The 14,273-nt window shown below is 38.9% G+C and overlaps 1 long non-coding RNA gene across 1 annotated transcript; it reads left to right on the top strand.

Annotated features, from left to right (window-relative positions):
* Positions 1 to 7,853: 7,853 nt before the first annotated feature.
* Positions 7,854 to 14,049, top strand: LOC148055930 (uncharacterized). The gene is made up of 3 exons (XR_015704905.1): positions 7,854 to 8,307; positions 11,647 to 12,608; positions 13,349 to 14,049. It is a non-coding gene; the product is annotated as an uncharacterized LOC148055930 (long non-coding RNA).
* The last annotated feature ends 224 nt before the right edge of the window (positions 14,050 to 14,273 follow it).

Genomic DNA, 14,273 nt, shown 5'->3' on the forward strand with positions numbered 1-14,273 from the left:
CTCTTTTTACACAGAGAATAAGTTATTTGACTAACTCTCGATGAGAAAAGACTTTTATGCCAGACATCACCATAATAAACAAGATAACATAAACACTGCTTTCACTGTGTTCTGTTTGATCCAAATTCATTAGCATAAACAGAAGGGTAAAATAAATACAGAAAAAAACCCTCAAGGTTACCAAGGACTGCAGAGGAGAAACCTTTGACGTTAAACAAAGATGTAGCTCACGGGACCACACTGGGAGTCTACTGTGGTTGCTTGAAGCTCATTAGAGCGTATCATGCAAACACTACCAGGTGATCATGTGAGGATCATGTGTGCAATAGCCCTGAAGTAAGTGCTGCTTCCTCTCACTGCAGTCTCTTGCTGCAGCCTCTTGACAATGACAAGGGCCTTCACTCCAGTGCTTTCACTCATAGAAGTCAAACAGCATTTCCCTCCGTTTCAGGTTGGGACTGTTTTGTTATGACAATGGAACAAGTAATTTCTTCTTATAACAGTCACGGCTCATTTAGGATTCTGGAAACTGTGGATCACAAAATTGCCAGTGGTCATTGTTTCTTCACCTAATGAATTTTTGGGCTGGGAAAAGGGCCAAGAGTTTCACAATGATGAAAGAATTATCAACTTTTTGGCATTTTCAGCTCTGCCTCCAGGAAAACACCTTGCCTTGGATGATTTTGCCTGTTACGATAACAGAAAGGAGACACAGGTATTTCCTTTTCTCTCAACAGCCAAAGGAATTTGGGGAGAAAAGAGAGAAAGCCAACATCATTTTTACAATATAAAAGAAGGGAGCCAAAAATGCCCAGCAACTTAGCTTATTCCACCCTCTGCTCTTGTGAACAGCATGTGAAGTTGCTATCTGACACCCTCCTCTCTCCTCCTCAAACCCTGCAGTGCCAGACCTCATAAAGGAGAGAGCCTGGAAATATCACCCTCCCCAGTCCAGAAAAAAGGGTCTTGCTGAAGATGCCTCTTGTGCCACTTGAACAGTTAAAGGTTAGTAGTTAAAGTGCAGTGATGGGATGTTCAGGGATTAGGATTGTGATTTGAGACAGAGGCATGATTGCTAAGCAGTAAAATGGGCTGATATGAGGCTAAGGGAGACAGAAGTCATTGGCATTTGGAGGCAGAGGGAGAAGCTGGAAGCTGTGCGCCTTGAGGCACCTACCTACTGCATCAAGGGACAGCATGTCCTTTTTCGTTTGCAATAGACAGTGGCAGCTGAGCACTGCATACACACCAAGTACAAAATAGAGAGGAAAAGGGAAAGTCAAGGAAATTAAAAAAATCAAGAGAACAAAATTATGACACAATCTTTTCATTAAAAAAATCTCTTGATTTTCATGAGAACTTCTGTACGTACAATCCTGTAGACTAAGGAGAAAAACTGAAAGCCTCTGGATGTCCATATGATTTTTTCTGAATTGGTTTCCATATCCATTTTGAGAATGAGGAGATGGAGCTATCATATTCTAGACAAATCTAATAGTTCATCTGCAGTGTACGTGACAAGATGATCACTAAACAAATGAGGTACATTGAACTTTAGAGCTAGCTGAGGAGGATGGATTGTGTGAGATTCATCAACCTTTGCCTTCTTACAAGTACAATGCTTACGATGCATGGCTTACATCTGCACATGCCGTTTGGACCTTTGGCCTTCAGATGTCACTGCTTATGCATCAGCCAGAAACGAGGAGAAAAAATACTGTAGTACGGGAAAAATTACAAAACAGCATGTACTTATCAGAGGAGCCAGAGTCAGTGATTTCAAGGTCAACATTTCCCTTAATTTTATTCCATTTAATTTTTTATTAATGAGTTCTGGGCAAGCAATTGCTGAGCTATTGGTTTTGGATTTATTTTTGGGGTGAGGGCTGGGGATGGCTTCCAGTTCATTCTCTCCTGATTAATGGCACTGGATATATTTGGTTTTAATTGGGATCTCTGTCCATTCACACTGTATTTGTTAAGATTGAAACAACCACAGGCAGTGCTTTGCCAAGATACCCCACATCCTCCAGCAGCCACTCAATGTGAGAAAGGATGTCCTCTAAGAAAGTTTTCTAGTGGTGATTCTGCTATATGTAGACAGGTCAGCAAAGAGGAACAGATAAATTTTATCACTCTGCTTCCTTATGCTGGAGCTTGACACATTGAGAAGAGGGTGCAATCAGGGATTGGGAGGATAAGCAGTTTAAAGGGTGGCTAGGGAAGGACGAAATAGCATGGTAGAGAGTCCTCAGAGGAATGCAGTTGAGGCAGCATTCATAAGATCTTTCTGCAGCTGAAGTAGCTTGAATTAATGCTCATTTAGAATTTTGGGAGGTCTAATAACAGTAACAAAATGAGGATGAGTGTAATTTCTGGTATTGTCCTTTACAATGTAAGGTTGCCTGGAGTCATTGTGGCTGTGTCTCAGTTTAGAAACTGACAACAGGTTAAGTCATTCAGATCATGAGGTGTTGGGAGAAGGTAAGAGGGTAAGTAACTGTAAAGGGAAGAAGGAAGATCTGGTAGGTTGTGAAATGGAAGTTACAGGAAGGAACTAAAACAGGATTGGGACGGCAGATGGAGGGACACTAGAGAGATGTGAAGTATTGCGGAGTCATATGGGGCAGTATAGCATGCAACAGAGATGGGATAAGTTCAAGAATTTGAGAACAGGACAGAGAGTGGGATGTTTCAGAGAAGAATAATGTCAATTTGAAAAGCAGGATGTCAGATGAAATGACCTGACAGGGATCTGGGAGATCTGTAAGAAAGCTATGGATTCCGGGAAATGTGGAGAGCAGGAAAGGGCAGAGGCATATCCATCAGCAGTAAGGACAGGAAAATTAAGGACGGTGCCTGAGCAGTTGTGGAACAGAGACAGCTCAGGGAGAAGGAGGAGTAAAAGACCTAAAAAAAGAAGAGGGATAATGGATTGCTAAATTAACAGGTCAGCAATATGAAGGTTTATGAAGGCGATGGTGAATGTCTGCAGAGCAAAATTTGTGTGGGAGAACTGGCACTGACAATAGCATGAAAACAAGGATAATGATCTGGTCTGTAGAAGGGATGCTGAAAGTGAGAGAAAGACTGATAACCTTGCACACCTTTATGGAGCCAAATTGTTGAAGTTTACCTTGTGAAAAGCAAATTGAGAGAGTTGAGAGATGGATATTTATCACACAATTTTAAAGCTGATGTAGTAGCATGTGTGGCTTCTGACCCCTTGAAGTTATAGCAATCAAAAAGCAGTTTAAGATTTCCATATGAATTTATTGTTTCTGCAAAACCTCAGGAATTAAAAACAATCATATTTTTTTACGTTACCTCCATTGCAACTGTTACAGACTGATGGTTGACGTCATTGTAATCTGTCCTGAATATTTTTCAGTGTATTCCTACTTCTATTTCCATAAATATGTATTTTACTAGATGAAGCTGGGTGTTTCCTTTATGAAACTATTCCTGTTAGAAAGTTGTAATTGTAGCTTAAACAGAATTAGAAGAGGCTGCAAGGACTCAAGCAAACGATACTTTCACACTGAACTCTAGAGAAAGAGTGTTTAAACCAAACACTTACCATGAGCTATTGTAAAATGGAGACAGACACGGCACAGGTGGGAATCAAATGAAAGTGACTTGTATTTAAGTCTTTTTTGTCCCACAGGATAACTTTTATTGGCAATATAGTGAAATTACCCCTTCTTTAGTAATATACCTGTCTAGAATATCTGGCACTGCATATTCCTTTATTGGATCAGACATGGCCACTGGCAGTACTGAGTTTCTAAAATCTGATTTCTTTGTATTATAATTGAGCTTTCATTCAGAAATGTAGAACAGTCCCTATATCACATTTTCTTCATGTTCTTCTGTCTGTGATAAACTTTCATTACAGCTGTGGTACAAAATACACTTTCCTTTACATTATTGCAGTGGTGGCAGCCTCTGTACCATAAAACACATCCTGCCAATGAGGAATCAACCAACTCAGTATCTTCATCTGGTTTTCATTTCCTCGGAGAGATAGGGAAGCTCTTTGTGCTCTTGACGGTGCATGTGGGTAATTTTGGCTTCTATCTGAATTGGTAGTTATTGTTAGAAGCATTTTTGGAGAATGAGGTATTTTTAGCCAGCAGTCATGCTTGGCAATATCTTTAAGGAACATACTGTTTTTTCAGGCTCAGAAGGTGAAAACATGCACTCACCACTTCTTATTCTGTGTCTTCGTCCAATGTTGCAGCTCAGTTACTATTTTTTCCCTTGTTACTAGCATGCCATGAAGGTCATTTTTATCTACGGGAGTGCTACCACTGCTCTTTGAGGCTCAGGTAGAACTGGGAAACTGGATATATTTGTTTACATTTTCTTTCTTGAAATACTTCCAATATGGATGCCCTAAGCAATTTGATGTGATGTGGTGGTTCTCTGTCCTCCATAGCAAAGCTCTTCTCTACTGAGAACAGTGAAAACCTTCTAAAAGAGCTAACTCTCTCTTAGAGTGGTCTCATTCTGTAAAAGGTGGAGGATCTTTAACTTATTATAGTTGTCTTTTTCTATTTCATTTGCTAAATCATATTCCAGGCTACCAGGTCATCAGATTTTATCTATCATTTTAAGATTCCCTTTCTTATTCTTATTTGCTTCCTCTGAGCTGATGTCCATTCAGAAGTCTCTGTATTGTTTCATGAGGTAAATCTGTAGTGGCGCTTTGTATTTTGCACCAATAACAAAATATTTGTCCTGTTCATTTTCTGCCAGTTATCACAAATACAGATGAATTGTCAGTTGAACACACTTTGATTCTTGTCCCCTTTTGTTTGCCTCTGTGTAACCTCACAGCAATTAATTTTGTTTGTATTTGGGATTCCTTTTTTATCAGCAGATGGCTTTAGGCAATTTTTTAAGAGATGTATGCCCAAATTATGTCCAAAATCTAGCAGTGATCACTGTTAGCATGTTGTCTTTTAGAACATTTGGAGTATTTGTAGATATATGTGGATATACTATTATTACATTAATTTTTTATAGAATCAAAAGCCAATAATGTTACCACAAAACCATATGTTTCTAAGTCAGTAGTTTGCTGTATTCTCATGCATTGAGGCAGAATATCTTTACTGGGCTTCATTTCTGTAATCTCTTTATAGTACTTCTGATAACTTTGGGGTAGTAATCTAATTCCTGGTTTCAGGTTAATTTTTATTTATATGATGTGTGTGGCATTTCCAGGGTTTCTTTTTATAGTTTCTTGGAGTTGAGAATGTTTGGGGTTTTTTTTTATTCACTGTGTTTCCTTCAGGGCATTCTTTGTTAAGTAAACCAGGTTTGAACCTGAGCAAGAGTCTGAGGCATGAAGGTTATGACTATACTAATAAATTAAGCAGGTTCAGGGCACAGGTCCAAGCACTGGTGAACAGTTGTCCATACTGTTCAACTGTTAGCACAAGTCCTGACATAGTTTTAGCCTGTGACAAATGGCAGTGTCTCAGCCAAATGGCCAGAATCTGTTCAGGAGCTAACACAGGCCCAAGATTGTTCCCCATACAAATTCACCCTCTGGAGCAGAGCTTTGGCCCTGACCTTCTTCAGTTAACCAATACAGACACAAATGAAGTGTTGGAGAAGAAGATTCAGCAGCAAGATGACACACTGGTGGAATAGCTTCTATGGAAGCAGTCTTGACCATACTTTATTTCTGTATCTTCAGCCCTCAGCTGAGTAAAGATCTATTCAGTGTGATTGTAGAGGACAATGCAGTAAGACGGTTTGTTAAAATGTCTTCTGAGGTGTGTTTACATTTTCTTTTCTGAATACACCTATATAGAAGTTGGATGAGCACTTAGCAGCCTAAGTTGTCCAGTCTGTGCATGGGACTACAGTGAGACCCACCTCTCATCTGCCACTGAGGGACCTTGCAAATTTAATGCTGATTGTGCTGGGGTTAGTCCTAGGGCTCACCTCCTCCTTGCACTGAGATGAGGAGCTCTCTGGAGATGGACACTGGGTACATGACACTATTAGTGTGAGGAGAATGGCACATCTAATTTCAATTTTTCTGATAATTCAGGCACAAAAGGGAGTCTCAAGAGAGGAATCTCTTTTCTCTCGTAAACCCACCATATGCCTGCTGCTATAACAGCCTGTCTACCTCAGTCGTTCACGCATGTGAGCCACACAAACGCAAAAGCCTGTTACTAGATTGTTACCAGTCTGATGTCATTCAGCTTCATCCTCATTGTAATCACAACACAATGCATTCTTTAGTGCTTAATGCTCATGTTTCATAAAGATTTACAGAGTTACTCCTGTTTCAAAATTTTCTTTGAAATCATTATTTAAAGTTGAATCCCCTACAGTCTATTTTTGAGGAGAAAACAAAGGGTTTTATAAAGCAGCCTCTACAAAGAGACTCTTCCGCTTTTGTTTATTCTTCTGTACTTTGTAACTTCTCTGCCTTTTCAATCTGTCAGAAAAATGGCTGGTACTCTCAGCAGTTCTAGCTATCTTAAAAGTGATTGCAGCTGGTTATGAAGTAAGTTTTTATAAAGAGTTTTTAATAGGAATTAAAAAGATTTCTAATTAAAAATATTTCCCTTATTTTTAAAAGTTCTAGTTTTCTCAAATAATTTAAAAGAAGGGTTTTTTTTATCATCTGAGCAGTTTTGAAGCATAATCTACATTAAATATATTAATGAAAATAAGTCAATAATAGATTCAGGAATGTTAGTCAAATATAGATATATGCATACATACCTAAACTATTCCATCATCTCTGTGGCTACTGGCAACATTTTTAGCTAAGATTGTCCAGTCTTTGTTGAATTTTAATTCTTTGTGTTTAATTTTATAGTCTGCCTTTTTTGCCAAAGGCTTATTTTCTTCATTCTTTTTCTTTTTTTTTTTTCTCTGACTGAATGTTTCAGTGAAAATAATTCAGCCATTCCTTAGAATCAAAACTAGGAGTGAGATTCTTGTATAACTTTCCAGTGTTCTTTGTGGCTGAGCACAAGCAGGCAAAGATCTCGGGCTTGACTTTTCTCAGTAACAAATCCAGATTTACTGTGGGAAGAATGAATGAGAGTGACTCTTCCCTTTTGCTCTAGTTCCCACCAAAACAATTTCACTATCACTTTTTTTTATGGAAAAAATAGGAAAAGCTCTCTTATTGTTTTTTTGTTTCAAGGAATTAACATTAACTGTAACTACTACATTCAATTCTTCTCTTTTCTTCTGGTTCCTTGTGGGGGAAAGGGGAAATTGTAGGCAGTTTTTTCATTTGATTATAGTTTCCCTTCCTTTCTATAATTATGTGAAGAGGAAAGTTTAGCCTCTGGTACAGCATACCATAAGGACTATACAGTAGGTTAAATAAAACTATTTATATGCTTACTTCTGTCAGAATTAGCCTTTAAGAAGGGAAGAGGGAGCTGTTAAACGGTTAGGAGGATTTGTCCTGGGATAGCTGCATCTGAGGTAACATGTTTGGGAGCTTTGTGGGGGACTGTAAACTATTTGCTAAAGCTTATGGGACAATCTCAGTTTTGACATTGTCCTGGTTTCAGCTGGGATAGAGTTAATTTTCTTCTTAGTAGCTGGTAGAGTGCTGTGTTTTGGATTTAGGATGAGAATAATGTTGATAACACACTGATGTTTTGGTTCTTGCTGAGCAGAGTTTACACTAGTCAAGGACTTTTCAGCTTCTCGTGCTCTGCCAGGTGCATAAGAAGCTGGAGGGAGCATAGCTAGGACAGCTGACCCAGACTGGCCAATGGGCTATTCCATACCATATGACGTCATGCTCAGTATATAAGCTGGGGGAAGAAGAAGGAAGGGGGGGACATTGGGCGTGATGGCGTATGTCTTCCCAAGTAACCGTTACGCGTGATGGAGCCCTGCTTTCCTTGGGATGGCTGAACACCTGCCTGCCGATGGGAAGTAGTGAATGAATTCCTTGCTTTGCTTTCTTGCGCGCGTGGCTTTTGCTTTACCAATTAAACTGTCTTTATCTCAACCCGTGAGTTTTCTCACTTTTAGTCTTCTGATTCTCTCCCCTGTCCCACCGGGGGAGAGTGAGCGAGCGGCTGTGTGGTGCTTAGTTGCTGTCTGGAGTTAAACCACGACAGACATACATTGAGAAGAAAAGGATACGAGAAGGTATCAACAGCACCTGAGTCCAGCTCTCCTACTGCTGTGCAGGCCTTGACCTGCTTAGTCAGTATGCCTAATCCTTGGTCTCAGTCCTGTGCCAGACCCTGCATCAGGATTCTTCAGTGATCACAGGAGATCTTACGCCTTGATGCAAAGGTAATGTGCTCACTCGTGACAGGCAAAGGATGAAAATGCATGCTTCCACAAGCGAGTCATATTGGAAAAAACCACAAAAGTTCATTATAGAACCAAAGAGCTGTGGTTAAGTTTCCAAAAATCCTTTTTTCTTCCTGAAGTGCTGTCAGCCTGTGGTAGCCCTCTGCTAATCTCCTGTAAACATGCTCAGGATGAACTTGGAATTAGTGTTTATGTAAAGTAGAATGAGAGAGATTAGTTTCCCTAGAAAAAAATAATAAACTGCTGCACAGTGTGCTCTGATAGGTAGTTCAATGCTTTCTCTGAATCAGCTGAACTTACTGAGGTCGCAGACTTTAGTTCAAAGCCTTGATCTGAATCAGGTGGACCAGAGATTACCCCTGGCAGCACTGTCTCCCAGAGAAGTTGCCTAACCGCTGCACTGTAGGATTTCAGATGTACTGCTACTATTACTCAATAATTCTGTGAGTGATTCCCAGATTTTCTGTGATTCCAAAATCAACGCATCTTGGAAAAATATGAATTGAATTTATGACGTCATTTATTTATGGATTATGGGCTTTAGCAAGACCGTAACCCTCAGCACCCTCTAGTAGGAACGACAAATGGAAAATATATAACTTAACAGGAATTGCTGCTGTGCAAGAGGGTTGGCTGCAGGTCTATGACAAATAAATGAACAAAAGGTGGCAGTAGCTAAAGTGAGTGCCAAAAGTAGGAAATGATGGAAGACCTTGGGAACAGGAAAGAAAGGGAAGTGACAAAAGAGAGGCAGCATATAACAGAATATTTTTATTACTATTATTTCACTGAAACAACTTCCAAAGTAAATTTTAATTCACAGGTAGTTTGGGATCAAACAGAATTCCTTGTTTGGATGCTTAGTTTATTCATCCCCTAAACATTTAAAATTCAGCCAGTCTTATTGGTAGATTGGTGGATTTTATTTGTTTGTTTGATTGTTTTCCCGAGGCTGAAGCTGTTTCCCCGCCAAAAACAACACAGTATGAAGCTTCTTCATACTGATCGTTCTGCTGGAGAAATTCCACATGCTGAAGGATTTACCGATATTCCAGTTGTACTTTGGGGTTCTCCAAGGTTTATTTAGGACTGGTTTAGTGCTATCACTGCTCTTTCCCTTGCTCCATTAGTCCGACAAAAAATCAGTGATGTATTTGAAATAATTTTTTTGGAAAATAGGCAAAGGCTGCAGTAGACAATTGAGCCCTGTCCATGGACTTTTGGGTGAATAGTTATGCAGCCAGTTGTTCCTTCCAATTTCAACATCTCAGAAGGGGCAGGGAGGAACTTCGTTACGATGCTCTTGTTCCAGGAGAGTAAGTCAGTTGCCACAGGCTCAGAGGCCTCTGAGGAAGAGCTGTCAACATCAGTGCTTCTGGCAGTCAGGGCTGCAGGATTTGGCACATGTTGCTGGGTCTTATTTTCTTGTATTTGCAGGCTGACATCAACATCACACTGACAGAAAAGCTGGTGAATAGAATTTGTCTGTGTATCCATTTCCTTTGTGAATTTCCAGTACCATTTCTGTTCACAAAGCCTATGGGTTTCCTTTCATTGCTGGCATGGCAAATATTTCACTGTACCAAGGTCAACATGCTTGAAGATGCTATTTTCAAATTCCTCTGCCTCCTAAACTATCTGTGCTATAGAAAGAAAATTTCTTCCTACAATTTTTTTTTTTTTCAAGGAATGTAGCGTTTGTCATAGATGTCGTACAGGTACATTAAGTCTACGGTATATGAAAGGTTGGTAAAAAGGTTGTGTATCCAAAACTTTCACAAAAAAAAAAAAAAGGTTTCAACAGGAAATTACACATGTATCCAAGAAGATATACATGGGTGCTAGCATTTAACAGACACAGCTGTGCAGCTGCATTTAGGTTTTAGGATTTAAAGGCTATTTGTTACCATTCTCTTGTTTCTAGAAGCTGGGTAGGTGCTTCTACTGAAGCCCCACAGCACAGCATGTCTCTTTTTGAGTCTCTGACCCTCTTATTGACAGAGCGGGGGGAGAAGTATGTGTCTGAGGAGCTGCTTGAAATATGCTGGTGTGTACAAATTTTTTGGAGAGATGTTCATGACCTGGAATTTCTGTTTATGCCTAAAGTGTCTTTGCCCCTAGAAGACCTGTCACAAGTTGTCACTGAATTAAAGGGACCAGTTTTTAACTTGTATTGCAGCTTTGGAGACCTAATTACATTCCAGTTCCACCAGAGCCAGGTATCTAAAAGTGGTGTATGAAATTTAAAGAATCATAAGAAATTAAGCTAAAAGGTGACTTGAAAGGCCATCTCTCCCTCCTAAGACATCATATGAGTCCGGAGACTCATACAGCTGGTAAATTTCCTCTATGGTCTTCCCCATCATCAAGTATTTCTATTTCAAAAGAAAGTGCTGTAGCCCCTACCCTGCATGGGCTCTCTTCCTTGTCTGCTGTAATAGCAGAGAAATTGTGTAGGGAATTCTGATGAAACAACTAGGAATTACACTCAAAATACTGTTTCTTTATTTCCTATATTCTTTTATGACCAATAGTAAGGCTGAGTTGCAAGTACACCCTGACACAGGACAGCTACATGGTGATTATTACCTTCTTGCATTTTGCCTGACAACTTTGCTGTGACCTTGCAAACTAAGGCACCCATCTGGCATTTATAATTCATGTATCACCATCGATTTAGAGAGGACTAGGCAGCTTGTCCTATGTCTCTAGTTAGGAAGAAATGAAAAACGCAGCAAAATCCCTCTTGACTTTTTTTCAGTAGAGTTGTTACTGAAGACAATGGTACTGATAGTTATTTCTTGTAAGTCGTTAATGAGACATTCCAGGAACACAATTTTCTCTTCTGCAGCTTATTTGAAATCAAAGCAGGCTTCTTGTGCTGCTCTAGCAAATAATTTCTTTCCCACAGGATGGGATAGGATGGTTAATGTGGTAGAATATCTCAGTGAATGACTCGTTATCTAAGTGAACCTCATATTACAAGGGAAATTTTCTCAATATACTTAAAAACATCCCAACATATGCAGTAAAAGGAGCTGTCAGTATTTTTAGAAATCTGTCATAAATTTTCTAATTAGAGAAAACTGCAAAGGCAGTGATGACTACTTTTTCTTGTTGTTGTTTCTTTGCTATTTGTTTTCTTTTCTTTTAAAAGTATTTGTGTGAACTGCGGCTCTGAAATTAATATTATCCCAACTAAAATAACTATTAATGTTGTAAAATAGCAGTTTACAATGAAATCTATCATCCTTAGTATTTCACAGAATCAATGAGGACCAATCTTGTCTCTGCTTTAAATTTGCTTCTTTTTTCTAGGGACAAAACTAGTAGAAGAAACAAAGGTATCAAAAGAACACAGCCTAAATCCTCCTCAAGGCTCTTTTAGACCAGAAGCAATACAGAACAGAAGAGGGGAAAAAGAAAACAGGAAGAAAACAAAGAGACTAGAGAAAACTGATTTTCCAGTACGCAGCAGATCAGTGACTGATCCAAGAAAAAAATCCAAGTCACTTAGTTCCTAGTATATTGTTTCATCCAATAGATTAGGTTGGCATCATAAGCCAATCTGTACGTTCTGCTCCAAGAGGAGAAAGTAGAAGTTACTTTGCTAAGACAATACCTGCCCATGAAAATCGTGTGCAACATCTCACCAAGTACCTGTTTCTCATTAATCTATAGCCAGTGTACGGCAATCAAGTTTATGAAGATCCAGCCAGGGGATGCTCGAACAGAGGCTTCTGATTTAATGTGAGGATGAAGAGGCTGCCCACTTTCCACAGTCTTGCCAACAGGTGTTTGTTTTTCAGTAGTAAAAGATTACTTGGAGATTGTTCCAGGACTGTAATGGCATCCTTGCCAGAATTCATCAGAACATGCTTGAGTCTCCTTCCTACCAGATTTAATTCCATAAAACATTTACTTTCAAAGCTGGATCAAGGGGGAGATCAGATTTAAGCATCAGAGCCACAAGCTGATTAAATAATATTGTCCTGAATGAAAGAACAAAATCATGTCAGGTCAGTAAATTTCATAAACACTTTACCCTTTCTTGAGATTTAATTTCTGAGGTGCAAGTTCTATGCAAATTCCAAGAAAAGGATGAATCTGTTGAATATTTTATCACATTCCCACATGCTCTAAAAGAACATTACAACTTCACTGGAAAGTTCCATTATGAAAACACACAGGATAAAATTACTTGTGCTAGGAAAGACCAGTACATCTCAGAGACTCTTCAACTTCATGCTGAAAAAAATCAGTTACAGCACAAATCTGAGGTAAGTGCATGAATAAGCAACTTGAAATCCAACTAAACGCACAGGCAAAACCTACAGAGCAGGCATTGATGTGAGCACCCACTGACTCTCCAAGCAGTCCAGTAGAAATCCCCCAAGTGCCCAGTGCAGATATATCTCTAGGCACCCACATGATGAATGACTTGCTGAGAACACAGTGTGTGGCAATGTCACAAAGGGCTTTAGATGTGTGCTGCTCAGTGGGTCACCATTAAAAGAACAAGGAGTGCCAGCTGCAGAGCCCAGGCTGCTGGCATTGATGTTACTGCCAATGAAACACTGAAGCCACTCTACATCAGCAAAGCCATATAGAAATATACTTGTCTCTAGCATTCTGTAAAACCAAGTCATGCAAGCTGAAAATTCAGAATGTTTAGCTGAATATAAAGGCGAACTGAATAAAAGTTTTCATTTCACTAGCATAATAACAGAAAGACCCGGGAAGGTGGTGTTTTTAATTTTGTAAAACTTGCTTATTTAATCTCCTCAACCCTATCCTTCACTTTCATAAATTAGAATTAAAGATGGTTAAAATCTGGATTTCTCTTTATTTGTCTGAAGTGGGCTGTTGCATCTATGGCTAGGAAGGAATGTCAGGCAGAAGGCTGTGATGTGGCCCCAAATTTAAATTTAATATAGTAGAAATACTCATGGGTTTTTTTGCTTTTTTAATTTAACATACATGTTTTCATTACTGAAATTAGTCTTGCAATTTTTAAAAGTGTTCCTGCAGGTTCTTCTAGAAGTCCATCAAAAATTATTTACAAGGAGAACACCGTTCAAAGTGAATGTCACAACTGAGCAAGGAAAGCTGGAAAGTGATAGACACTCCATATTGCTATGGCTATGTACTTAAAACAGTCACAAAAGGAAAGATTTTGACATAAATTACACTAAAACCACCGTGTTTTAGCTAGTTTATAATTAAAATGTGTTTCAACACCTCTGGAAAACTCAATATAGGAATAGCCTACAGGATGAAGGATATCTGCATATAAAGTAATTGTAGCAATACGTGTATGTCTTTTATCTTGACTGATTCTAAATGGCTTTGCCAAATGAAAAATTAAAAGAAATGTTCAATATTAATTGTCATATAAGTTTAAAATGTAAATTCAGATAAGCTAAATCCAATTGGCCATAATAGAGTTTGTCCAGGACATGCTAACTCTTGTAAAGAAATGTCCTTGTTGATAATTATAATTGGTCTAGTTCTGAACTTCATATAGTAAATGAAAAATACCGTGTCCAGATCCAGGCAACACTGGTTCCTAAAAAATAAATGGGATGAAATCTCTGGTCAAATTCTCACTGAGGAAGGAATGACTCAATATCCTGTGCTTCCTAGATACATCATTTTTCTTCAATGGTGACTCTTTGCTCTGGGTTGCTGTTGGTTTGCATGCATTCCAATGTGCCACATTTTCACAAGAGCTGTCTTATAAAGCAAGACCTTCATAATAAAATTGTATAGACTCAGGACGGTTGTTTGTGTTTGGAGATGGGAATGTTATTTTGGTAAGGGCAACAGATGTTGCACATATGAGGGCAAAATGAACTTTGTACAAACAAGAAAATAAAGATATAGAAGTTGAACTGAATTTCAGTCAAACATGAATTATATTCATTGTTTGAACTGAAAAGGAG

The sequence above is a fragment of the Nipponia nippon genome, unplaced genomic scaffold (genome assembly GCF_047370975.1).
Source record: "Nipponia nippon isolate SJK-2023a ecotype South Korea unplaced genomic scaffold, ASM4737097v1 scaffold_2, whole genome shotgun sequence".
Taxonomy (NCBI): domain Eukaryota; kingdom Metazoa; phylum Chordata; class Aves; order Pelecaniformes; family Threskiornithidae; genus Nipponia; species Nipponia nippon.